This window comes from Arachis duranensis, chromosome 3, assembly GCF_000817695.3.
Source record: "Arachis duranensis cultivar V14167 chromosome 3, aradu.V14167.gnm2.J7QH, whole genome shotgun sequence".
NCBI lineage: Eukaryota > Viridiplantae > Streptophyta > Magnoliopsida > Fabales > Fabaceae > Arachis > Arachis duranensis.
Window position 1 is genome coordinate 78832947 of NC_029774.3, and position 26259 is coordinate 78859205.

The window sequence follows — 26259 nt, forward strand, 5'->3', positions numbered from 1 at the left end:
AGGCTGGTCTGTGAGGATGCACCATAGGAGAACGGCCATGTCTGCGGTGAAGGAGGACTCATGAGTACTCGGAAAGACGTAATGGGACATGATCTGTGCCCATACGTGAGCCTCTAAGGTAAGGGCGGAAGCCGAGATTCCCTTAGGACGGGAACGATGGTATTCGAAGATCCATTTGCTGCCAGGGTGAGCAATAACTCTGAGAACAGCGTCCCAGTCAAAAGTGTATGCCTAGTGCTTGGTTACGGCTTTCTGAAAAGCGTCCAATCCTTTTGGAGCAGGTGGGAGATCTAAGGCTTGCTGTATGGCTTCTTCTGTAATGGGGACTTGCTTCTGGAGTAAATAGATGGACTGCAAAGTCGGCAGGTGGAAGTTGGAGTAGAACTCAACAACCCAAGAAATATTAACCTGTCGTGGCTATCTCAGTAAAAATCCCCAATGTCTATGTGTAATTTGTGGCTCAACAAATTCAACGATATGAGGCGGAAGGATAAGAAGGTGTTCGTTGTTGTAATTTCGAGCTGCCAGAATAGGGAACATCTGCTCACAGTAGCGATTTGGGAATCGTGCAGTGTCCTTGGCTGGGAAGGCTCGTTCCTTTTCATCAACCTTGATAATCCTTTTAATTCTCTTTGTTGAGGGCTTGACTACAGTTGAAGAAGGTTCTGCCACTAATGCTCTCTTCGTTCCTTTCCTTGCTGTGGGTTTAGGGGCAGCTTTCTCTTTGCCTTTCTTGGTGGCCATTCTGAAAAAGGGAAGAGAAAGTAAGTTAGATCCAAAGAAACAAAGCAAGGAAGGAGATGGAGTGGGTAATAAACAGTGCACGGTGAAGATGAATGAAATAAACACATGGTCTAGACAACATGTGAAAAGATCAAGAAAGGGAATAGGATAGGTGCACAAAAAGGGAAGTAGATACAAGATGATTATTGGCATGCCGGCAAGGGCATGAGTAGCATAGATCAAGCATTACTTTGTAACAAATTAACAATTTGTATTGGCAATTAAAATGGATTAATAAAATAGTAAAGGAGTTTTGTGAAAAACATGCATGGAGTAGTAGAATAGGATAATGTAGAAAAGTGCATGATGCCATAGGGGCCTTTTCACAAACACATAGCATGCATGGTAAATAAGGCATAGAAAGTATTAAAGTAAACATGCAAGCAAACTTTTTTTGAGAATAAGATATAAGTGCCAAACAAATTACAATAATCCACAAGCAAATAATGAGGAATGATGGCTCAAATAAATATGCTAGCACCATGTAAAAAGGAAATAAGAAGAAAGAAAATAATGATAAAGAAAAGAAAAAGAAAAGAAAAGAAAACAACATCTAAAATAAGAATAATGATAAAAATGGAAGAAGGGAAGAAAGAAAAGAAAACCTTGTTAATGGAGGTGAGAGAAAGAGAGAGTGACGGGTGGGGAAGAAGGGAGAAGGGAGAAGGGGAAATAAGTTGGGAAAAGAAAAATTAGGATTTGGAGGAGAGAAAGATAAGATAATTTGGCAGTTTTGGTGGAGCTGTGCGGTGCAAACGATGCGGCCGCGTGGGGCACACGTTCGCGTGATTGCGCTGTAAGGTAGGTGACGCGGTCGCGTCAGTCACGCGGTCGCGTGACCCATATTGTGCTTCTAGCGCGAGTACAGCCTCGCGGCTGCACAACTCTCTGTTCAAATAGATAAATTTGCCAAAATTGGGGGGACGCGATCGCGTGGGGCATGCAATCGCGTGAGTGGGCTTTTTAGAGGAATGTGACGAGGTCGCGTGGGTCACGCAGCCGCGTGTGTAGAATTGTGCGTTCAGCACCAATCCAGCACCACTCCAGCATAATAATTGGTTGTGCACCCTTTTACATCGAAATCCAGGGCACGCGGTCGTGTGAGGCATGCGATCGCGTGGAAGGCCAGGAATCCCATGTGACGCGGACGCGTCAGTGACGCGGTCGCGTGGGATGATTTGTGCCATTGGCACGCCTCCAGCCACGCTCCAGCGTGACTCTCTGTACGCTTTTTATTTTCTCACCTCTTCCTGCGACGCGGACGCGTCGCTGATGCGGTTGCGTCGCGCAGCTCTCTTTTTTTTTATAAAATGCGAATGCAGATGCATGAAGTTGCTAATAAAGAGAAGAGTTATTGACTAGGAAAAACTAAAGATAGAAAGAAAAGAACGATCATACCATGGTGGGTTGTCTCCCACCTAGCACTTTGCTTTAACGTCCGTAAGTTGGACGCTCCAGTAGCTCAATCTTCTGGCCTGTGGGGATCTTCCAAGAGGAAGATCTCAAGCTTCTTATTTTTCTGCAGCTTCTCTCCATGGTACAGCTTCAGACGTTGTCCATTAACTTTAATAAGTTCAGAGTGTGAAGGGTGGCTTAGGTGATAAACTCCGTATGGTTCGGCCTTCTCTACCCTATATGGACCTTCCCATATCGATCTCAACTTGCCTGGCATGAGTCTTAGTCGAGATTTGTAAAGGAGGACTAAATCCCCAGGTTGGAACTCTTTCCTCCTGATGTGCTGATCATGTACAACCTTCATCTTTTCCTTGTATATTCTTGAGTTCTCATAAGCTTATAGGCGAAAGCTCTCCAGTTCTTGCAGTTGCAACTTCCTTTTAGCTCCAGCTTGCTTAATTCCCATGTGGCACTCATTGACTGCCCAAAAGGCTCTGTGCTCTACTTCAGCTGGGAGATGACAAGCTTTTCCATAAACTAAGCGGAAAGGGCTCATTCCAATGGGTGTTTTGTATGCTGTTCTGTATGCCCATAGTGCATCTTGCAGTCTGGTGCTCCAGTCTTTTCTGTGAGGTTTGACTATCTTCTGCAAGATACGCTTTATCTCTCTGTTTGACACCTCGGCTTGTCCATTGGTCTGAGGATGGTATGCTGTTGCGATCTTATGAATTATCCCATGCTTCTTCATCAATCCTGTTAGTCTCCTGTTACAGAAATGGGTGCCTTGATCCCTCACGATTGCTCGTGGTGATCCAAAGCGGCAAATAATATGGTTTCTCACAAAGGAAACAACAGTGTTAGCATCATCAGTGCGGGTGGGAATTCCTTCCACCCACTTGGAAACATAATCCACAGCTAATAATATATAAAATTGACCATTAGAATTTGGGAACGGACCCATGAAGTCAATGCCCCAAACATCAAAAATTTCACAAAAAAGCATAAATTGTTGAGGCATCTCATCCCTCCTGGATATATTACCAAATTTTTGGCATGGAAGACAAGATCTACAAAACTCAGCAGCGTCTCTAAAAAGTGTAGGCCACCAGAATCCACAGTCTAAGATCTTTCTAGCTGTTCTTTGAGGTCCAAAATGTCTTCCACTCTCAGATGAGTGACAGGCCTCCAAAATGGACTGGAATTCTGATTGAGGTACACAACGTCTAATTACCTGATCAGCACCACATCTCCACAAATATGGGTCATCCCATATATAATATTTAGACTCGCTTTTCAGCTTGTCCCTTTGATGCTTAGAAAAATGTGGAGGAAATGTGCGGCTAACTAGATAATTAGATACAAGTGCATACCAAGGTGCTACCTCAGATACTGCTTGCAGGTTATCAAATGGAAAATTATCATCTATAGGAGTAGAATCATCCTTAATGTGCTCAAGGCGACTCAAGTGGTCTGCCACTAGATTCTGATTACCACTCCTATCCTTTATTTCTAAATCAAATTCTTGTAAAAGCAATATCCAACGTATGAGCCGTGGTTTGAACTCCTTTTTAGCTAATAGATACTTCAAAGCTACATGGTCCGAATACACTACTATTCTAGTACCAAGTAGATAAGCTCAGAATCTATCCAGAGTGAAAACAATAGCAAGAAGCTCTTTCTCAGTAGTAGTATAATTGGACTGGGCAGCGTCTAAAGTTTTAGATGCATAAGCAATAACAAAAGGATCTGTACCTTCACGCTGAGCCAGCGCTGCTTCTACTGCATGGTTGGAAGCATCGCACATGATTTCAAATGGCTGGCTCCAGTTTGGTCCTCTCACAATGGAAGCTTGAGTCAGGTTGGTCTTCAGCTTATCGAACGCTTTCTTACAATTCTCACTGAACTCGAACTCAATATCCTTCTGCAGCAATCTGGATAAGGGAAGTGCTACCTTACTGAAGTCCTTAATAAATCTCCTGTAAAAACCTGCATGGCCAAGGAATGAATGGACTTCCCTCACAGAGGAGGGGTAAGGTAAACTGGAAATAACATTCACCTTTGCTGGGTCTATAGAAATATCAGTATTAGATACAACATGTCCTAATACAATCCCTTGTTTAACCATAAAATGACATTTTTCAAAATTTAATACAAGGTTTGTATTGACACATCTATCTAGTACTCTAGATAATCCATCTAAGCAAAGGCTAAAAGAATCACCATAAATGCTAAAATCATCCATAAAAACTTCCATACAGTCCTCAATGAGATCAGAAAAAAGACGCATCATGCATCTCTGAAAAGTAGCTAGTGCATTGCACAAGTCAAAGGGCATTCTCTTGTAAGCATAAGTCCCAAAAGGACATGTAAAATTAGTCTTTTCCTGATCCTCAGGAGCTATATGAATCTGGAAATAACCTGTGAAACCATCTAAAAAGAAATAATGCGATTTACCTGACAAGCGATCCATCATTTGATCAATGAATAGAAGAGGGTAGTGATCCTTGCGAGTAGCTTGGTTGAGACGCCTGTAATCAATTCAGACTCTCCACGCATTATGTACTCTGGTTGCTATGAGCTCTCCATGCTCGTTCTTCACTGTAGTGACTCCAGACTTCTTGGGCACCACTTGTACTGGGCTAACCCATTCACTTTCTGAAATAGGATAAATGATACCTGCTTCCAATAGTCTGGTCACTTCCTTTTTGACAACTTCCAAAATAGTGGGATTCAGTCTTCTCTGGGGTTGGCGGACAGGTCTTGCTCCTTCCTCTAAAAATATTCTGTGCTCGCATACTTGAGGGTTGATGCCTACGATGTCTGCCAAACTCCACCCAATTGCTTTCTTGTGCTTCCTCAGCACATTAAGTAGATGTTCTTCCTGTTCAGGAGTAAGATCTTGTGCAATAATAACTGGAAACTTCTGCCCTTCTTCAAGATAAGCGTATTTGATATGTGGAGGGAGAGGTTTCAACTCAATCTTCTGGTCATGGGCAGGCTCTGGATTGTCTGGAGCTTGTGAAAGTTCAGAAGTGCCCTTATTGTTAGTTAATAGAGTCCCCACACCTGGACTTTGTTCTGTGTACTTTTCTTCCAGCTCTTCCTGGTGTATTTCAGCTACAGCTTCATCTATGACATCACACTGGAAGATGGAATGATCTTCTGGAGGGTTGTTTATGACTCCATTCAAATTGAAGATTGCTATTCTGCCATCTATTTCAAAAGAATATGTTCCTGAAAAAGAATCTAATTTGAATCTTGATGTCTTCAGGAATGGTCTGCCAAGTAGAATTGATGATGGCTTATCTGAGTCATTATTGGGCATTTCCAAGATATAGAAATCAGTGGGAAATGTGAGCCCTTTAATGTTTACTAAAACATCTTCAGCAACTCCAGCTACTGTAATAATGCTTTTATCTGCCAACACAAAATAAGCTGCCGACCTTTTTAAGGGAGGGGGCCTTAAAACATCATATACAGGTAAAGGCATAATACTAACACATGCTCCCAAATCACATATGCAATCATAAATTACTACACCACCAATAGTACAACTAACTATACAAGGACCTGGGTCACTACATTTTCAGGTAAACTTCCCATTAAAGCAGATATGGAACTTCCTAAAGGAATAGTTTCTAATTCATTAATTTTGTCTTTATGTATACATAAAATCTTTTAGAAACTTTGCATATTTAGGTACCTGTTGAATGACATCAAAAAGGGGAACAGTTACCTCAACCTTTTTGAAGATTTCTACCATCTTGGGATCAGGTTCCAACTGCTTCCTGGGCTTCCTTGCAAGTTGTGGAAATGGAATGGGGGTGGTGTTTTCTGCAGTGTCTGTGCCTTTTGGTGCTTTCTCCTGTGATTGAGCTTTTTCTCTCTCTGGTATGTCCTGTATGTCCTCTTCCTCTTCAACATCTTCTAATTCCACAACCTCTTCAGCTGAGGCATATTCTGGTGGGCTTGGCTCCTCCTGAATTCTCTCCTGTAGTGTGGTTTCAGACCTTACGGTAATGGCATTAATACCACCTTTTGGGTTGGGGAATGGTTGAGAGGGGAGTCCATCAAAGCTTGAGGACTGGTTACTGGAATTTTGCGTTGATCCCATTTGTGAGACAAGAGTTTGTAAAGTAGAAGCAAAAGTATTCAGAGTTGCTTTAATATTTTCTTCCATAGCATGATGTCTCTGATCAATGGCTTGTAGTAAGTCAGTATTAGGGGATGAAGAGATGCTAGTGGTCTGAGAGGTTTGCTGAGGGGCTTGAGATTGTCTTAAATGAGGTGCTCTATAAGGTTGATTCTGCTGCCTATTGTTATTGTTATTTCACCTCTGATTTCCATTGTTATCTCTGCCTCCTCTGTTAGAATTGTCCCTCCAACCCAAGTTAGAATTGTCTCTCCAGCCTTGGTTGGAATTATCCTGCCATCCTTGGTTATAATTGCCACCTTGATTGTACCCTTGATTGGGGCGGTCATAAAAGTTGTGAGTGACTACTACAGTATTGTCTTCTGGTTGAAGTTGCGGACACTCATCGGTATAGGGACTATAATCTGCACAGATGCCGCACACTCTTTGTGGGACTAACTGCTGGCTGTGCTGTGGTGGAGAAGGCTAAACTTGCTGAGATTGTTGTTGATTCAGTTGCATCTGCTTCAGCAAGTTAGTCATTTCACATAAGCTCTGAGCTGTAGCAGCAGTCTCTTTACTAGTGGATACCTCTGCAATAGCTCTTGACTGACTTTGTAGTGGATACCTCTGCAATAGCTCTTGACTGACTTTGTCTCTGCCAATGATTCCTAGTAGAGTCAGCTAAGTCTCTGATCAATTGCCATGCTTCGTCCGTAGTCTTATGCTTTTTCATAGAACCATTGCAAGCACCTTCCAGTGTGGTCCTATCTTGAGGTCTCAGACCCTGTGTAAAGTAACCGAGTAAGACTATCTTGTCAATCATATGATGGGGACATGCATTTCGAAGTGTATTGAAGCGTTCCAAGTATTCATAGAGGGTCTCAGATTCGTCATGGACGATCATAGACATGTCCTTCCTTAGCTTATCAGCAATTTCAGCTGGAAAAAATTTATCTAGAAATTCGCTCCTAAGTGTATCCCAGTTGGAAATAGTTTCTCTGGGCTGAGTGTAGTACCACTCTCTTGCCTTTCCTTCCAGAGAAAACGGGAAGGCTTTTAGTAGAATAGAGATTTCATTAGCTCCATCACGCTTAACAGTAGAGCAAGCGGTCTGAAAATGCTTAATAGGCTCTTGAGCAGGTAAGCCATGAAATTTGGGCATCAAGTTGAGTAGTGAAGATTTTATTTCAAAATCTACAGCTACTGCTGAGTGGTGTGCCTGGAATGGTTGGAGCGTAAAATCAGGGGCTCCTTCCTCCTGGATGGTGACTCTTCTGGGTGCTGCCATATCACCTGTACGTGAATGAACTAGATCAGTAGAAAAGGAGTCGCCTACGCCTAGCTCGCCTTATATGCGAAAGAGTTCTTTCAATTTCAGGGTCAAATGCTGGCAAGCTTGGATCAGGAAGCGAACGCGTCATTTAACGAAAGAAACGTGCAGTTCATATTGATAGAATGAAAAAAGAAAATAAAATAAAAAAAATTGAAATAAGAATAAATACCAATCAATAAATTAACACACTGTTGCAACTCTCCAGCAACGGCGCCAACAATTGATGCAGGGAAAATTGGTGAATTAAAAATTATGAAAATGTGTACGTTGCAAGTATAGTTCTTAACTCACCGGAAATCCACTTATCAATTTAAAAATATGTCACAGAAATTTAAATTTTAAATACTGGGAGTATGAATCCCAGGTCGTCTCCCAACGAGTTGCAGAAAGGTGTGCTATTTTATCAATCAGATGTTTTCAAAAAGGTTTGAGTTGAATAACAGAAAATTAAATTGATAATTTGAACAATGTAAATAAAAGCCTTGACTGGGAGTTGATTAGTTGGAATTCCTATTATAGTTGGAGTACTCTTAAGATTAATTTATAATTAAAAGTTATTCTGTTTGGTTATCCCTTACTAGGCAAAGGAAAGTCAAACACGTTGGAATGCTACGCTTGTTCGCAATTTGTAACCCACTTAATTAAAAGGGATTGGTGTTAGTGACTAGAAGGCAATCCAACAGTAAACCCAATTACAATCTTTCTTTCAAGCCTTCCAACTCAATTGGTTCCTTTCAATCAACTCCCCATCAAGTTAGGGAACTACTCACTCATTGTAAATAATAAATCCATAACATATGAAAGGGAATCAAAATAAGACATGATTATTGGAAGGTAAAATGGATTAAAATGAAAGAAATAATTCTTGTATTAAATAATCATAAAAGTATTCCAATGACAAAATTGAACAAGGCAAAGAATATGGAAGAAATAGACCAAGTTAAGAGAACGAACTAGAATGACGAAATCTTGATGAGTCAATATCCCAATGCAAAAGTAGTAGAAATATAATATCTTGAAAGTATCAATTGTGTAGAGAGAAAACCTAGAGGAGGAGTCAAAACTAGTTCTAAAAACTTAAAACTGTGTAGAATGAATGTTGTCTTTTCGTTTCTGCATGTTCTCTGGCTCTATTCTACTGTTCTGGGCCGAGAACTGGGTCAAAACAGGGCTCAAAACCGCTCCAAGCAAAATCTGCAGATTATGCAGATCGCGCATGTCACGCGATCGTGTCGTCCACGCGGACGCGTCATTTGCGTTTTTCCGTGCCACGCGTTCGCGTCGTCCATGCCTCCGCGTCACTTGTGCTTTTCCTTTCCGCGCGGTCGCATGAGCCATGCGGCCGCGTCGCTGCGATTTCTCTTATTCCGCGCGAACGCGTGGGCCATGCGGCCGCGTCACTTCTCGCTGGTTGTCTCCTCAATTTCTTGTGTTCCTTCCATTGTTGCTGGCTTCCCTTCCAATCTCCAACTCATCCATGCCCTATAAAGTCTGAAACACTTAACACACAGATCACGGTATCGAATGGGGTAAAGAAGAACTAAAATGCATAATAAAAAGTCTCTAGGAAGCAGTTTTCAACCATGTAATAATTCCAGGAAGGAAATATAAATGCATGCTAAATTAATGAATAAGTGGGTAAGGATCATGATAAAACCACATAATTATACACAATGTAAACCATAAAATAGTGGTTTATCAGCCTACTTGGGCCCTTATAGCAATTTGGCCGAGCTCTTTGGGAAGAGGTTGGTGTTGACCAACCCTTATAAGAGGTCGGTCATTTTTGTCTTCATCCGACTCGGGTCGCGTAGCTCAACCTTGGGTATGAACAGTGCCCCTGCTTGAGTTTCGATCTTCCCTTGAGGTCGTGTTTTCGAACTTCGACCCCTTGGAGGAAGTCATGCTCGAGCATTAGTCTTGAGTAGCTCCTTTCCATGCAAGTCTGGTGTTTACTCTATTTTGAATGTGAAGCGTTTGTTTAGCTCATTGATTGCGGTGTTGCCTTCGAGGGCGTTATTTCCTTGGGATCGAGCGAACACTCTTTAAAGCCTATTAATTTGGGCTTTATTCCTTTGTGCCATTTCTTTTCCCTCCTTGTACTTTTGAAATCAAAAGAAAAGGGTTTTAGTTTCTTGCTTCCTATTTGCTTTACTTTTGCGTTTCTAGAGAAAGCCTCTTTCCTTCATCTCGTGCCTTCGATTTTTTTACTTTTTTGAAAAGAACACCATCTGGTTACAGTCTTTGCCCCAACTTTTATTTTGAAGTTTCAAAGGTTTTGTTTGGTCCATTCGTGCTACGCCCCTGTTGCCGCTTTTCGCTGTCCTTTGCAGGTTGGTGCTGTGCTTCCTACCCTTTCTCATTCTTTATGCTTTATTTGCCATTGTTCTTTATTGCTTTTACCCTTGCATGCTTTCCCTTCGCACAAAGTTTTGGTCTTTGTTGAACTTTAGTAAAAAGAGTTGAAGCTTTCTTGTTGATTCTTGTGTGGTCTTGTTTTTTGGTGATTATACTCTTTTTGTCTTTGCTTTTTGTATAAGAAAATGCTGGTACTTAGGTTGAACTTCTTGCATGTTTGAGAGGGTTAAGGCTGGTTAGGGTTCCAATTTTTGCGTCGTTTCCTTTTTCTGGGTTCTTGTTCTATTGTTACCTCCAAAGGGTGCCCCAGGGCTTTGGTGTTGATCTTCCGTTCTTTGCAGGTCCTAGGGTTTCCCTTTTGCTGCCATATCTTACACCTATTGAATCTTTCTTTGCCATTCTTCTTACTATCTGAGTTGTTTGGTAGTGACCTCTTCTTCTTTTTTCTTACTGTAGGTGTAGTTGCTATATGTCTACCAGTAGGAATATTGTCAAGATGTCCACAAAAATCCCTACTAGCATAGCCGACTGGCTAGACTCTATAGTTCTGATGTGTGTTACTGTGGCCGATCCAGAGTATTGTGAGAGGCTTACGAGATTCCATAGGATCTGTAGCAATAGGGACGATGAAAAGAATTATGAGCTGTTGTCGCCCGACCCTGAGGAGAGGGTTAGTTTCCCCCCTCCCCCTTGACTCAGGGTGAACGACCTTTCTTTTATGCTTATGACTATTTCTTTAGTCAGCTGAAAATCACCCTCCCTTTTACTGTTTTTGAGACCAACCTCCTATGGACTTGCAATGTGGCCCCTTCCCAGCTTCATCCGATCTCTTGGGCCTTTAATAGATTTTTCAGCTATTGTGTCAGGAATTAGGTGTCCGACCTACCGTTTCTCTCTTCCTTTATCTGTTTGTGTTGACCAAGCCTGGAGTAGCCAAGAAAAAGGCTTCTTGGGTCTCATTCCGAGCTACCCAGGGAAAAAGGTGTTTTCTATGTATGATGAGTCTTTTCAGGATTTTAAGAACTACTACTTTAAAGTCCGAGCTGTCGAGGATGTTCGACCTTTCTTTATAGATGAGAATGGCGAGCCGACCTTTCCTTTATGTTGGCAAAAAGATATAGTAGCTACTAAATATTCCTGGGAGAGTTTAGATGAGGTTGAATAGGCATTTGTGGGTGTTTTAGAGGAGCACTGGGGGGAGCCTCCTCATCTAGACACAAAGAGGTTTCTAGGAGATCCCTCCCTCCTTCGTGCCGAGCTAGGTAGCGTCTGACTTTTTTTTATAACTGGTTTTCTTCTTTTGTTTATAATGTTATTCCTCCTTATTATTATAACTTATTTTTCCTGGTTTTCTTTTTAGAGATGGTGAAATCTTTGGATTCTATGAAGGACTTCCGTAGGGCTAAAAAGGCGACGGCTGCACAAAACATGATGGCGAAGACCTCAGGTGAAGGATCTTCTCAGGTGCCCCCAAAGAAGCCGACTTCTGAAACTGCCAGGCCGAGGAAGGTCATTACGACACCGCAAGTTCAGATGATTCTATCTGACCCTATGCAACTTACCTCTGGTGCTACCTCCTCTCCTACTGCTGCTAGCCCGCCTCCCAAGTGTCAAAAAACTATTGGGACGTATGTCTTTGATGACCAAGAATTCGACGGTGTGTCCTTTTCCACTGAACTCATTGCTCCCCATGGTAAGGTCCCTTTGGACGATGTCTCCATCCTTCATCACCTTGACTTTATAACAAGCAAAAACATTCGGATGGCCAATGTTGGGGCGACCTTATCTAGTGCTGTTAGGGAGTCCCCTGTCCATGCTACCAGAGCTTTCCGTGAGAATGCCCAGGCTGAGTTTAATAGGGTGAAAGGTTTGAAGGACGAGCTGGACACCAGGGTTGCCAAGCTGGAGATTGACGTGGACAAAGAGAAGGAACGCGCTACTAAGGGCGGAGGCAGCTGCTAACTTGGCTGAGGAGGCTGCCAAAAAGTATAAGGAGAGCTATACTTAGACTTATGACGAGTTGTTAGAAACTAAGGAGAGGCTTCAATCTGCCCAAGATGATTATGCCAAACTTCAGGGTCATCTAGTAGGTAGTGTGACTGATGCGTATGAGAACTTGAAAGCCCAGGTCCTAGTTCTTGCTCCCGAGCTTAACCTTACTCTGTTCAGTCTTGATAATGAGGTGGAGGATGGCAAGATTGTGGCTGCCCCAGATGATTGTGAGGGTCCTCCCCTTGTGCCACTAGCCAAAGCTTCTGCAGCTTCAGCCTCTTCCCTTCCTTCAGAGGTCGACCTGGATGTGGAGATCTTTAATAGGCCTGACAGAGTCGTTAACGCTACCCTTATCTCGACCATGCCTCCTCTTCCTCCTCCCAAGGATGTTGCTACTGGGGAAAATTTGAATCCTTTATAGTTTGACTTTCTTGACATTTGGTTGCTTCTCAACAACTTTTATTTTGGAAAACAAACACTTTAAACTCTTGGGCTTCCTTTTAGGTGGCCTTTAAGTCTTTAATGTTTTACTTTGATGGACACGTTTTGCTGATATGTTAATCATACCTTTAACGCTTTACCTTAGCAACCCTTGCAGATTTTTATAGAGGGTTGGTACTTCCTTGTCCGACCTCTTTTGCAGTGTGGGTTTTCTACCTTTGCCTTTTGGATCATGCCTTGCTTTGTCTATTCTCTGCTTGGGCGGAGTGATCCTTGTGGCTTGGTGTCTGGGCTAACTTGTCTGACAACTTTTTAGTGTTCTATAGAACCTTTTTAGTTTGTTTGAACGATTTTTATAGCCCTGTTTTGGGATCGTGCCTTTTATTAGCAAAGTTGTAACCCTTTTAGCTAAGCACTTTTTGAGCTTTAAGTTGTTTCTCAACCCTTTGGCTTGTTCTTCTCCTGAGATCGTACCTGCACCTTTAGCTGATGTCAATCATATTCCAACAACTTTTTAGGTAGTGTTCCTACTGAGGAACCTTTTCTTTATAGTTTGTTAGGATAACTTTTTAGTGCCGTTTTGACTCGTGCTTTCGCTTTTTAAGTAATGTCTTTTTCGCAAGACTTGTACCTTTCAGCGAAACACTTTTGTCCTTTGCGAGTTGTCTTCGTCCCTTTTTAGTGATCCTTTCATTGGTCCGACCTCTCTGTCGGGCCTTGTTAAGTTATTTTTAGTAATCTATTTTTAGTCAGACCTTATCAGGTCGCTTTCTATGGGTTACTTTTTATGACTTCTTGCATTAACCTGCTTCTATCGCTTTTACCTTGCCGACCTCTTTGTAATCGGGCAATGAATTTGGTTTTCATCTTACCGACCTCTTGGTAATCGGGCGATGAATTTTTGCTTTTTATAAGCTAAGATTAATGCGTCTTGGTAGAAAAATTTTTAGGGAATTGATAACTTTTATTCAAATAATAATGAGATAAAAACATAAATAAATGTATGAACATACAAGTGCTTACCCTTCTAAGTCAGGCAATTTTGTAGACCTTGGTCTAGGGTCTCGTTAAAAAACCTTTTCAGGAAAAAGAGTGCACCTTGACCTAAGATCTTTATTATTTTCTAACTATAGTACCTTCTTAGGTTGCAGGCATGCCATGACCTTGGTAGCTCTCTCCCCTCGAGGTCGGACACCTTGTAGTAACCTTTCCCTAGTACTTCTACAACTCGGTAAGGTCCTTTCCAGTTGGCTGCTAGCTTTCCTTCTGCTGATCGACCTGCTCTGATATCATTTCGGATTAAGATGAGATCGTTAGTGGCGAAGCTTCGCTAGACTACCTTCTGATTATATCTTAAAGCCATTCGATGCTTTAGCACTTCCTCTCTAATACAAGCTCTTTCTCAGACTTCTGGAAGTAGGTCGAGCTCCTCCCTTTGAATTTGGGAGTTGGCCTTTTCATTGTAGAGGATCATTCTGGGGGATCCTTCTTCTATCTCCATGGGAATCATTCATTCCGTAAGTAAGTCAGAATGGTAATTCTCCCGTGGTTGAGTGTGGCGTTGTCCGGTATACCCAAAGGACTTGCGGGAGCTCTTCAGTCCAGGCTCCCTTAGTGTCCTGTATTCTCCATTTCAACTCTGCCAGTATGACTTTGTTGGTGGATTCCGCCTGTCCATTGGCTTGTGGGTGTTCTACAGATGTGAATTGGTGCTTTATTTTCAAGTCAGCTACCAAGTTCCTGAAACCTGTATCGGTGAATTGAGTGTCATTATCTGTGGTAATAGAGTAAGGAACCCCAAACCTTGTGATAGTGTTTCTATATAAAAATTTTCAACTTCTTTAGGTGGTGGCAGTAGCTAGTGGCTCTGCTTCAATCCACTTTGTGATGTAGTCTATGCCTACAATGAGGAACTTGACTTGCCTTGAACCCTGGGGGAAGGGTCCGACGAGGTCGAGCCCCCACTTTGCAAATGGCTAGGGTGATGTAACACAGATGAGTTCTTCAGGTGGTGCCACATGGAAGTTGGCGTGTTTTTGGCAAGGTGGGCATTTTCTGACGAGCTCTGTTGCCTCTTTTTGTAAGGTCGGCCAATAGAAACCAGCTCGGAGCACCTTTTTGGAAAGCGCTCATGCCCCCAAGTGGTTGCCACACATACCACTGTATACTTCTTCCAGGACTTCCCTTGTGTCGAAGGTCGGCACACATTTTAGGAGGGGTGTTAAAATTCCTCTCTTATATAGGATGTTGCCCACTATGGTGTAGTATTGTGTTTCTCGTACTAGTCTTTTTGCCTCCTTTTTATCTTTGGATATTGTTTCAAACTTGATATAGTTGATTATGGGAGCCATCCATCCTTGATCCCGACCTGATATGGTTAGGACCTTTTCTTCTTCCAAGATTGATGGGCTTTGCAGTGTTTCTTGGATGAGGCTTCTATTATTGCCCCCTAGTTTGGTGCTGGCTAGTTTTGAAAGTGCATCAGCTTGGGCATTCTATTCCCGAGTTGTTCTCTGATTTTGTCCAGGTATTTTTTCATGGTGTGATCCTTAGATTGGTAACTTCCTTCTATTTGTGAGGTGACTACTCGTGAATCACTGAAGATGGTAAGCTTTTGAACTCCTACCTCTTTAGCCAGCCTTAAACGAGCCAATAAGGCCTCATATTCAGCTTGGTTATTTGAGGCGGGGAACTCGAACTTTAGTGATAGCTCAATTTGGGTTCCCTGATTACTCTCTAGAATGACATTAGCGCCACTCCCGATTTTGTTCGAGGAGCCATCCACGTAAAGGCTCCACTCTGTAAGGGCACCCAGGGTGTCAGTGTATTCTGCGATGAAGTCGGCCAGATACTAAGACTTGATAGCTGTCCGAGCTTCATATTTGAGGTCGAATTCAGGTAACTCGACTGCCTATTGTAGTATTCTTCCAGCCAGGTCAGCTTTCTGTAAGATGCCTTTAATAGGCTGGTTGGTGCGTACTCTGATAGTGTGAGCCTGGAAGTAGGGATGGAGTCGTCGAGAAGTGAGAATGAGGGCGTAGGCAAACTTTTCTATCTTTTGATAGTTTAGTTCCGCCCCTTGTAGAGCCTTATACTGATGAAGTAAATGGGTTGTTGCCCACTTTCGTCTTCTCTAACTAGTGCCGATGCTATTGCCCGACTTCCTACAATGAGATATATTATGAGTTCTTCACCTTCCCGTGGTCGGGTAAGGATGGGTGGTTACCCCAGAAATTTCTTGAAATCTTAGAAGGCTTGTTCGCACTTTTTCCGTTGAGCTGTTGTACCTCTTTAACGCAGGTTGGACTTTTCATGTTGAGTATAGCCTGACATTTATCTGGGTTTGCCTCGATTCCTCTTTGGGTGAGCATAAAACCCAAGAATTTGCCAGCTTCTACCGCGAAGGTGCACTTTGTGGGATTAAGTCGCATACCATGCTTTCTTATGGTCTCGAACACTTTAGTGAGGTTGGATAGCAATGATTCCTTACTTTGTGTTTTTACCAACATGTCGTCTATATAAACCTCCATTAGCTTTCTGACATGGTCGGCGAAGACTTTGTTCATCAGTCTTTGGTGTGTAGCTCCTGCGTTTTTGAGTCCAAATAGCATGACTATGTAGCAGTAATTTGCCTTTGGGGTTATGAATGAGGTCTTTTCTTGGTCGGGTGGGTACATTGGGATTTGGTTGTATCCCAAATAAGCATCCATGAAGGAGAGGTACTTGTATCCGGAAGAGGCATCCACTAGAGTGTCTATATTCGGGAGCGGGTAAGGATCTTTTGGGCAGGCAGGCCTTATTGAGGTTGGTGTAGTTGGTACACATTCTCCACATTCCATTTGACTTCTTCACCAAGACGACGTTGGCTAGCCATAATGGGTACTTGACCTCTCTTATGAACCATGCCTCTAGTAAGGCTTGTACTTGCTCTTCCACAGCTTGGGACCTTTCCTAGCCAAGCTTCCTGCGTTTCTGTTGCACTGGCCAGGATCCGAGATATACCGCCAGCTTATGGCACATTAACTTGGGATCTATGCCGGGCATGTCTGCGGCCTTCCATGCAAAGAGATCGACATTATCCTTTAGGAACTATATTAGTGGCTCCTTTAAGTCTCCCCTTAAGGTTGCCCCTATATTTGTTATTTTATCCTGAGCATCCCTGATCTGGACTTCTTCGGTCTCACCTTCAGGTTGTGGACGAAGTTCTTCGCGAGCTCAAACTCCCCCGAGTTCGACGGTGTTGATTTCCTCTCCCCTGGGGTTGCCTTTGAGGTTCAAACTTTCATTGTAATAGTGTCGCGCAAGCTTTTGGTCTCCTTTTGGCGATCCCTTCTGGAGTTGGGAACTTTATGCACAAATGTGGAGTGGAGACTACTGCGGCGAGCTAGTTCAGCGTTGTCCGACCTATAAGGGCATTGTAGGCTGAGCTCACGTTGACTACGATGTAGTCTATGTTTAGTGTCCTTGACTGAGTCCCTTTTCCAAAGGTTGTATGCAGTGAGATGTATCCTAGTGGTTAAATTGGGGTATTCCCGAGTCCGAACAAACTACTCAGATATGCTCTGAGTTCTTTATCTTGCAGGCCGAGCTTGTCGAAGGCGGATTTGAACAAGATGTCTGCGGAGCTTCCTTGGTCTACCAATGTTCGGTGGAGATTAGCATTGGCGAGTATGATGGTAATGACCATGGGATCATCTTGCCCCGGGATGACGCCTGTGGCGTCTTCTGGGGTGAAAGTAATAGTGGGGAGGTCGGGTGACCGGTCCCCTTTTCCGACATGATATACCTCTTTAAGGTGCCTTTTGCGAGATGATTTAGAGATCCCCCTCCTGCGAATCCCCCATTTATCATATGAACATGTCTCTCAGGGGTGTGAGGTGGACGTTCAACTCATCCGACCTCTTCATCCCTTCTTTTCTTTCTCGATTCCTCCGCTTTATTGGCTAAAACCGATCTAGTCGTCCTTCTCGCGCCAATTTTTCTATAACGTTCTTCAGGTCGTAGCACACGTTGGTAGGATGCCCATAGACCCAGTGGTATTCGCAATACTCTGTCCGACTTCCTCCTCTTTTATGTTTTATCGGACGAGAGGGTGGGATCTTCTCAGTGTTGCATATCTCTTTGTAGACATCCATAAGAGACACGCTGAGAGGAGTGTAGTTGTGGTATTTTCTAGGTTTTTTAGTAGGCTAGTCTTCTTTCTTTCGGGATTCTTTATCCTTGTCCTGAGGTGGGTAGGAGAATCTGGTTTTAGAGTTATCTCCTAATCGGGAGTTCTCCTCCATATTAATGTACTTTTCTGCCCGCTCTTGCACCTCGTTTAGAGATGTTGGGTGCTTCTTAGATATTGAGTGGCTAAAAGATCCTTCTCTTAGGCCGTTGATGAGCCCCATGATAGCTGCTTCTGTTGGCAGATTTTGTATGTCCAAACATGCCTTGTTGAATCTTTCCATGTAGTTGTGGAGGCTTCCCCGATCTCCTTGCTTAATCCCTAACAGGCTAGGGGCATGCTTGGCTTTGTCTTTCTGGATGGAGAATCTAGCGAGGAATTTCTTGGCGAGGTCGTCGAAGCTTGCTATTGACCTTGGTGGCAAACTGTCGAACCACTTTATTGTTGTCTTAGTCAGAGTAGTTGGAAAAGCTTTACATCGAATGGTAGCCGAGGTGTCTGTGAGATACATCCTGCTTCTGAAATTGCTGAGATGATGGCATGGATTAGATGTACCATCGTATAGGGTCATGTCAGTAGATTTGAAGTCCTTTGGGACTTTAGCTTTCATGATTTCTTTGGTAAATGGATCTTGGTCCTTATGGGAGCTATCTTCAAGACTGGATCGAGCGGTTTTAGCTTTGAGGTCAGCCTCGAGCTTTAGGAACTTGTCATCTAGCTCTCGACGCCGTCTTGTTTCTCTTCAGAGGTCTCTTTCGGCTTCCCGCTGGTGCTCAGCCTCTTTTTTGAGCTGTTTGAGACGATCCTGCTGTTCTCGGAGAGCATCTAATATTTCTGTGCTTGGGGGCTGCTTATTGATGAGCGAATATTTTATACGCTTTTTGGGGGGTATTTTCATATAGTTTTTAGTAGGATCTAGCTACTTTTTAGTATATTTTTGTTAGTTTGTATGCAAAAATCACATTTCTAGACTTTGCTATGAATTTGTGTATTTTTCTGTGATTTCAGGTATTTTCTGGCTGAAATTGAGGGACCTGAGCAAAAATCTGATTCAGAGGCTGATAAAGGACTGCTGATGATGTTGGATTCTGACCTCCCTGCACTCGAAATAGAATTTTTGGAGCTACAAAAACCCAAATGCCACGCTCTTAATTGCGCTAGAAATTAGACATCCAGGGCTTTCCAGCAATATATAATAGTCCATACTTTGCCTGAGTTTAGATGACACAAACTGGCGTTCAACGCCAGCTTTCTGCCCTATTCTGGTGTTAAACGCCAGAAACAAGTTGCAAGCTAGAGTCAAACGCCAGAAACAAGTTACAAACTGGAATTCAACTCCAAAGAAGGCCTCTATACGTGAAAGCTTCAATGCTCAGCCTCAACACACACCAAGTGGGCCCCGGAAGTGGATTTCTACACTATCTATCTTAGTTTACTCATTTTCTATAAACCTAGGTTACTAGTTGAGTATAAAAACTACTTTTAGAGATTTATTTTGTACCTCATGACATTTTACATCTGAATTTGTATCTTTGATGGCATGAGTCTCTAAACCCCATGGTTAGGGGGTGAGGAGCTCTGCTATGTCTCGATGAATTAATGCAATTATTTCTGTTTTCTATTCAATCACGCTGGTTTCTATTTTAAGATATTCATTCGCACTTCAACATGATGAATGTGATTATCCGTGACACTCATCATCATTTTTAACCTATGAATGCGTGCCTGACAACCACTTCCGTTCTTCCTCAGATTGAATGTATATCTCTTGGGTTCCTGGTCCATGTGTTTGATTGCCTCTCCTGACAATAGAGCCTTCAATTCCTTGATATTAGAGTCTTCGTTGTATAAGATAGAAACAATTGGCAGCATTCCTGAGTTCCGAAAAGTCTAAACCTTGTCTGTGGTATTTCGAGTAGGATCTGGGATGGGATGATTGTGACGAGCTTCAAACTCATGACTGTTGGGCGTAGTGACACATGCAAAAGGATCAATGGATCCTATTCCAACATTAGTGAGAAGCAATAGATGATTAGCCATGTACATGGACCTTTTCACTGAGAGGACGGCTGGTAGCCATTGACAACGGTGATCCACCAATATACAGCTTGCCATGGAAGGAGACCTGCGTGCGTGAAGAAGACGACAGTAGGAAAGTAGAAATTCAGAAGACAGAGCATCTCCAAAACCTCGACCTGTTCTCTATTAAAACTCAACAAGTATCATTTAATTCATGCTCTTTTACTCTTCGCAATTAAAACTAAGAACCACTATCGATATCCGGACTAAGAATAATAAGATAACCATAGCTTGCTTCAAGCTGGCAATCTCCGTGGGATCGACCCTTACTCACGTAAGTTATTACTTGGACGACCCAATGCACTTGCTGGTTAGTTGTGTGAAATTACAAAGTGTGGTTGTAATTTTCGTGCACCACTTATCCTCCTGTTTTGAGATGCGTCTTTGGAGGTAATATCTGTGTTTTTTTTTGGCATTCTGTCCACCAAACCAGAGTTGTGATCGTTGTCATGGTTGTCCGCCATGATGATGGGATGACTTCCAGGTTCCTGGCAACGGCTCCAATGTTCCGAGGGTTACTTGAAACTGAAGGTTGATCTCGGATGAGATCTACTGTTGTGGCCGAAGTTGTCGTATCCGACTTGCTGGATCTGACGGTGCTACTGATCCTTCGTCACCGGAGGGTGGTGGTACCTGCAAGAGACTCCGATGCTTAAGTTAGCACATGCTTTAGCCAGGTTTTTGTGTAGAATCAGAGTGTGTGTTATACCTGGGTGCTCCAGTGTATTTATAGTAGTGTGGAGTGACCTCCCTTGAGATAAGTTAGTTATCTTATCTTATCTTTCGTGGATAAGTCCCCTTATTTTTTAGCTAGCCGCCTTTAGATGGGCTGCGATCTTCTGCTTTGGGCCTACTTGGGCCCTTATAGCAATTTGGCCGAGTTTTTTGGAAAGAGGTTGGTATCGACCATCCCTTATAAGAGGTCGGTCGTTTTTGTCTTTATCCAACCCGGATCGCGTAGCTCGACCTAGGATATAAACAATTAGTGTAAAAATTATTTTAATGGTTGACAAAAAGGGATATGTTCTAGTACCATAAAACTATAAGATAAGAAATATATGGTTTATTGAAAAATTTTGAAATGTAAATTACATAATCTTACATTAATAAATTTTTACTTTATATAAAAAATATATAATCTATGTTCTGAAATATAATATTTTAATATTAATAAAAATGATTAAAATTACATATAAGATTGTTTAATATAAATCATTTACTTAAGATACGTGGTTTATTACTATTTAATTTTTTTTAAAAGGATTAAATAAATTCTTAAATATTCTCAAATGTAATATTTTAAGGTTAATAAAAATGATTAAAATTATATATAAGATTATTTAACATAAATTATTTACTTAAGAGATGTTGTTTATTATTGCTACTTAAACTCTATTTAAAGAATTTACGGTTTATATTTTAGAGATTAGAGTATATAATTTAAAATTTAAGGTTTACGAGTTTGATATTAAGGTTTATGGAGGGTTTACGCTTATGTTTTAGAGGTTAGGATTTAGCGTATAAGATTTATGATTTAGGATTTAGACTTTAGATATTAGAGTTTAAGGTTTATAATTTATAATTTAATAATTTTTTTTATTGAAGATAGAGAGACTTGAACCCACAACCTCTTAGATGAGTATGGGGAGACTATGCCATTTAAGATATAACTCATTGGCTATAATTTAATAATTAGAGTTTGGGTTTTAAGTTCATGTAATTCAAATTTACCAGTTAATGTAATTCAAATTGGGTATAAGATTTATAGTTTAGAGTTTAGACTTTAGAGTTAAGAGTTTAAGGTTTAAGAGTTTGACATAAAGATTTATGAAGGGTTTATGGTTTATGTTTTAGAGGTTAGGGTATAAAATTTATGGTTTAGGATTTAGACTTTAAATATTAGAATTTAAAGTTTAGGAGTTTGACATTAAGATTTATGATTTAAAATTTAATAATTAGGATTTGGGTTTTAAGTTCATGTAATTCAAATTTACTAGTTGATATAATTCAAATTTATGCCTATAATAATATTTAGTAATTATAATGGTTTAGGATTTAGTGGTTGCGAATTATGTGCAATGGTTTGGTGGTTCTTATAGTAATATTTAATAGTTACTAATATGTTATTAGATGTAATTTAAATTTAAACATAAATTTTGAATGTTAAACCTTATACTCATAAATCATAAACTAATTTATATTAATTTTAAAAATTAATAACTATAAATTCTAAGTTATAACTCCTAAATTCTAATCCTAAATTATAAACCATTTATTCAAATACTCGATAAGGGTTTTGGGTTTAGATTTCAGGGTTTAAGGTATTTAGTTTATGATTTAGGAGTTTAGAGTTTTCAATTTTAGGATTTTAATTTTTTTTATTTTTGTTTTAGAAGTTGAGAGCATAGTTATTATAATCGAACTGGCAATCAATTCGGTCATATGACTGGGTCTCTGGGTCACTGGTTTAACTGGTGGGTCACTGATTTACCCAATTGACCTAGTCATAATTTTAAAAAAATATAAAATTATATAAATAAAATTAAAATTATGTATTAACACTTAAAATACAAGTCTTTATAAATATAATAATAACAATCATATATTAATTTTTAGACATAACTAATGATGTAAAAGAGATAATAAACTAGTTTTTAGTACAAAATATTTTCTCCATTTAAATAAACAAGAGCAAGCAAAAGATAACACAATCGATAAATCAAGTACAAATGATCTTAAAATTGACATCTATATCTTCATAGGACAAATTTAGAGCTTAATAAATATTTTTCTTATTTTGATTTGCATCTATATCTTCCATAAGAAACACTTCTAACATCAAAAACAGAGAAAGAAGAGTTTAAAGAGAGAGCTTCAAGAAACTAGTGAACTGAATTAACTTTAACTTATTCTTCCATCAATGAATCAATTCTACGCACCTCTTAGAGGGATGAAGAGCTTATTTATAACAGAGTTGAAAAAAAAAAGAGAAAGATCAGATATCAGAATAACAAACTTTAACTAACTGTACCAAACTGATTTTGTTACTAACCAACTTTCTTATCTCTTATTCCTTAAGATACAACAACAAAATATTTAGCATTTTTTAAGCAACACAACAACAAGGTTTGGTAACAAATTCAACTCAACTCAATTATCCAGCAACAAAATCTACTTCCAGTAACAACCACATTTATGATATGTTCAACATCAAATTCAACTAACAACTGACAAAAAATTCTACTTCTAGAGTTCTAGCAACAAATTCAGCAATGATAACTATGATAACTTTTAAGAAGCAATAAAAACTTAAACTATGACAACTTTCAAGAAGCAACAAAAAAACTCCAATTCTGCAAATATGATTTACAGTAAATTAACATTAGCTAAATCATAATTTCAGCTACAAATTCAACTTTCACCAACAAATTCAAGATGTACTAATAATTTACAGCAATAAAATTGAAAGAGGAATAATAAGGCTGAAGCTGAAGCTCACGTGGACTGAGAGAGAAAGCAAGCGTTGATGGAAGACCTAGGCCAAAGCTAAAACCCTAAACCCCGACTCTCGGTGGAGGAAGCGTTGATGGACGAAGTAGGAAGATGAGCTTACGAACTATGATAGAGTGCGACAGAGCTTGCGACGAGCTTGAGGCAACGACACGAGCTTGAGGCAGCGACGAGCTTGCAAGAGTGGTGACGGAAGAGAGAGGTCAGATGGGTTCTGGTTCTGGGTTAAGGCACTGACCAGGGGGTATAAGTGAGGGAGAGAACGACACTTTTCTTTTTTAAGAAAAAAACATAACCTAGTTCGGGTTATATAAACCGATCTGAATCATTGGTTTTTATAAAACCGGCCGTACGCATCTATTTGTATCAACGGTCCCGGATACGTAGATATCAAATGGGCTATATAAAACTCGCATGCCCAGTAACCCATGTGTGGTATTTGAAACGTCTTCCTAGTTATATCGCGAATCTTTTGGATAAACCTCTTAAAGAATTAGAAGGTCTAGTTTACTATTATTTTATGTCTGTCTTATTAAATAATTTAATAGAAGAGATTATTATGCACTCTATTTCCAATTACGTGAGCAGTCAGGGGTTGAAAAAAGACTTTTTTGTTTAGATCTTATATATTCTTTTTCTATTTTTAATGAATTGGATTTCTATTCAGTTTCGAACCGATTTTTACCGAGTTCACTGTTTAAACAGTTCGGCAAGTGACTCGATCCAGCTAAATAACTAGGTGATCGAATTTTCGATCGAACCGATCGGATCGATTCAGGTTTGATAACTATAGTCGGGAGTTAGTATTTAAGATAAAGAGTTTGGAGTTTAAGATGTAGGAATTTGCCTCTAGGATTAGGATTTATAAGTTCATAATTAGGAATTTGGCATTTATAGTAATATTTAATAATTAATAAGTATCTTATAAGTAAATAATTTATTTTATCTTTTTTTAAAGATGTCCTATTAAATTACTAATACGTTACAACTTGATATATGACTAGAAAAATAAATATTAAATAATCTTATATATAAGAATAATGATGATCAATGATAATAAGTAAACAATTTCTTTTAATTTTTTAAAAGATATCTTACTAAATTACCAATATATTACTACTTGATATATGAATAATAATAAATATTAAACAATCTTATATATAATAATAATTATGACAATGATTAAAAATAAATAATTTATTGTTTTTTTAAAAAATACCTTATTAACTTACTAATACGTTACAATTAAGTTGTCATTACAAGAACAAATTACTCATTTAAATTGTTTGAAAATCATAATTACTAGAATACAATTTTTGAACATTGTAGACGCAAATGCAATATTTATATTATTATAAAAATTGTAGGAGGGTACAGTGATTTCAGAAATGCATGTAAACCATTACAGAAAGTGTAACGATTTATGTTGGAACGCGTATTAAGAGAAATCACTACACCCTATAGCAATTTTTTGAAGAAATGCAACAATGAAGAAACCGCGGTATCCTTATAGCGATTTCTTCACAAATGTCTCATTGCACAAACTGTAGTAACCCTACAGCGGTTTACATGTGTCTATAAATTTGCCGGATCCAATGACAGATTCTTCATTTCAATTGAAACTAAAAGTTTTAGAGAGAGAAGTTTGTTGAGAGAGAGAGAGAGAGTTGTGAATTGAGAGAAGGAGGAAAAGACTTGGAGAGGATTTGACCACTTGAGATTTCTAGAGGCGCCATTTTCAAGCGAGACCATGGCGGATGAAGGCAGTTTGTACCGACTCAACGACGTTATTTACGTTACCGGCGGCATTAATGAAGAGGTAAGTTTGTTTTCTTTTAAGTATTAAAGTTTATAACATAAAATGTAGTATTTAGAATGCAGGAATTAGAATACAGAATTTAAGGTTTGTAGCTTAGTATTTGAAATTTGAGATTTAAAATTTAAAATTAAGGATTTAAAATTTTAAATATAAAAGGTTTGTCCTTTAGTATTTGAGATTTAGAATTCAAATTTTAAATATAGAGTTTAAGGTTTGTAGGTTAAAATTTTAAATGTAGTATTTGAAAATTAAAATTTAAAATTTAAGACTTAAATTTTAGATATAGAATTTAAAGTTCGTAGTTTATTATTTGAAATTTAAGATTTAAATCTTAAACTTTAAATTTTAAAATCTAGGATTTATAAATTTAAAAGTTGGAGATTTTTTACTTGGTTTAAAGCACATTAAGATTTGTTTCAAATTTTTATGTAAAAGTTCATACATATTATTCTCTATTTTAATAAGATTAGTTTTAAAAATAATGCTAAGAGAACTTTATCTAAAATTTTAGTTAAGATTGGATAGATAAGACACTCATAGTTTTTGTATCGGATAATAAAATATGGTTTAGACTTGTAAGTATTAGAATTGAATTTGGGTGTGGTTATTGTTCTCACATCATACAGCCAAGTAGGTGTATTTATAGCCTTCAAAAGCAACAGAATATGCCTTTGCATGAAAGGATCATATTTTATTTGGAGAGGGCTGGTTTGTACTACTTAGCTAGGATGAACACGCGTTGGTTTTGGTTGGAGAGCCCCTGGTCAGCACATTCATTGGGAGGTGGCGTCCTGAAACGCACACCTTTCATATGTCGTTCAGAGAGTGAACCATCACGTTGCAGGATGTGGCAAATCAGCCGGGGTTTCCCGTCGATATGAAAACTATATCTGGGTGCCTCAAAGACTTCGACCAGTTTATGGAGGATGAAAGACCGGCTTGGGTGTGGTTTCAGGAGTTATTTGGCGAGTTGCCACCGCCAGATAAAGTCAAGAAGTTCACAGTCCACTTCACATGGTTCCATGAGAGGTTTAGGATGCTACCAGTGGATGCGAGTGAGGATACTGTATGCATATATGCATGTGATCCACTTAGTTGTTGGGGAAAAAAGTGCAAGTCGGGTACATATTCAGTGGTTACCATTTGTGGCGAGGCTTGATGAAATGGCCACTTACAGCTCATGTATTCACACTTCCAAAAAATTTCACCGACAATGAAACAAAACCTATATATCTTCGTCCGAC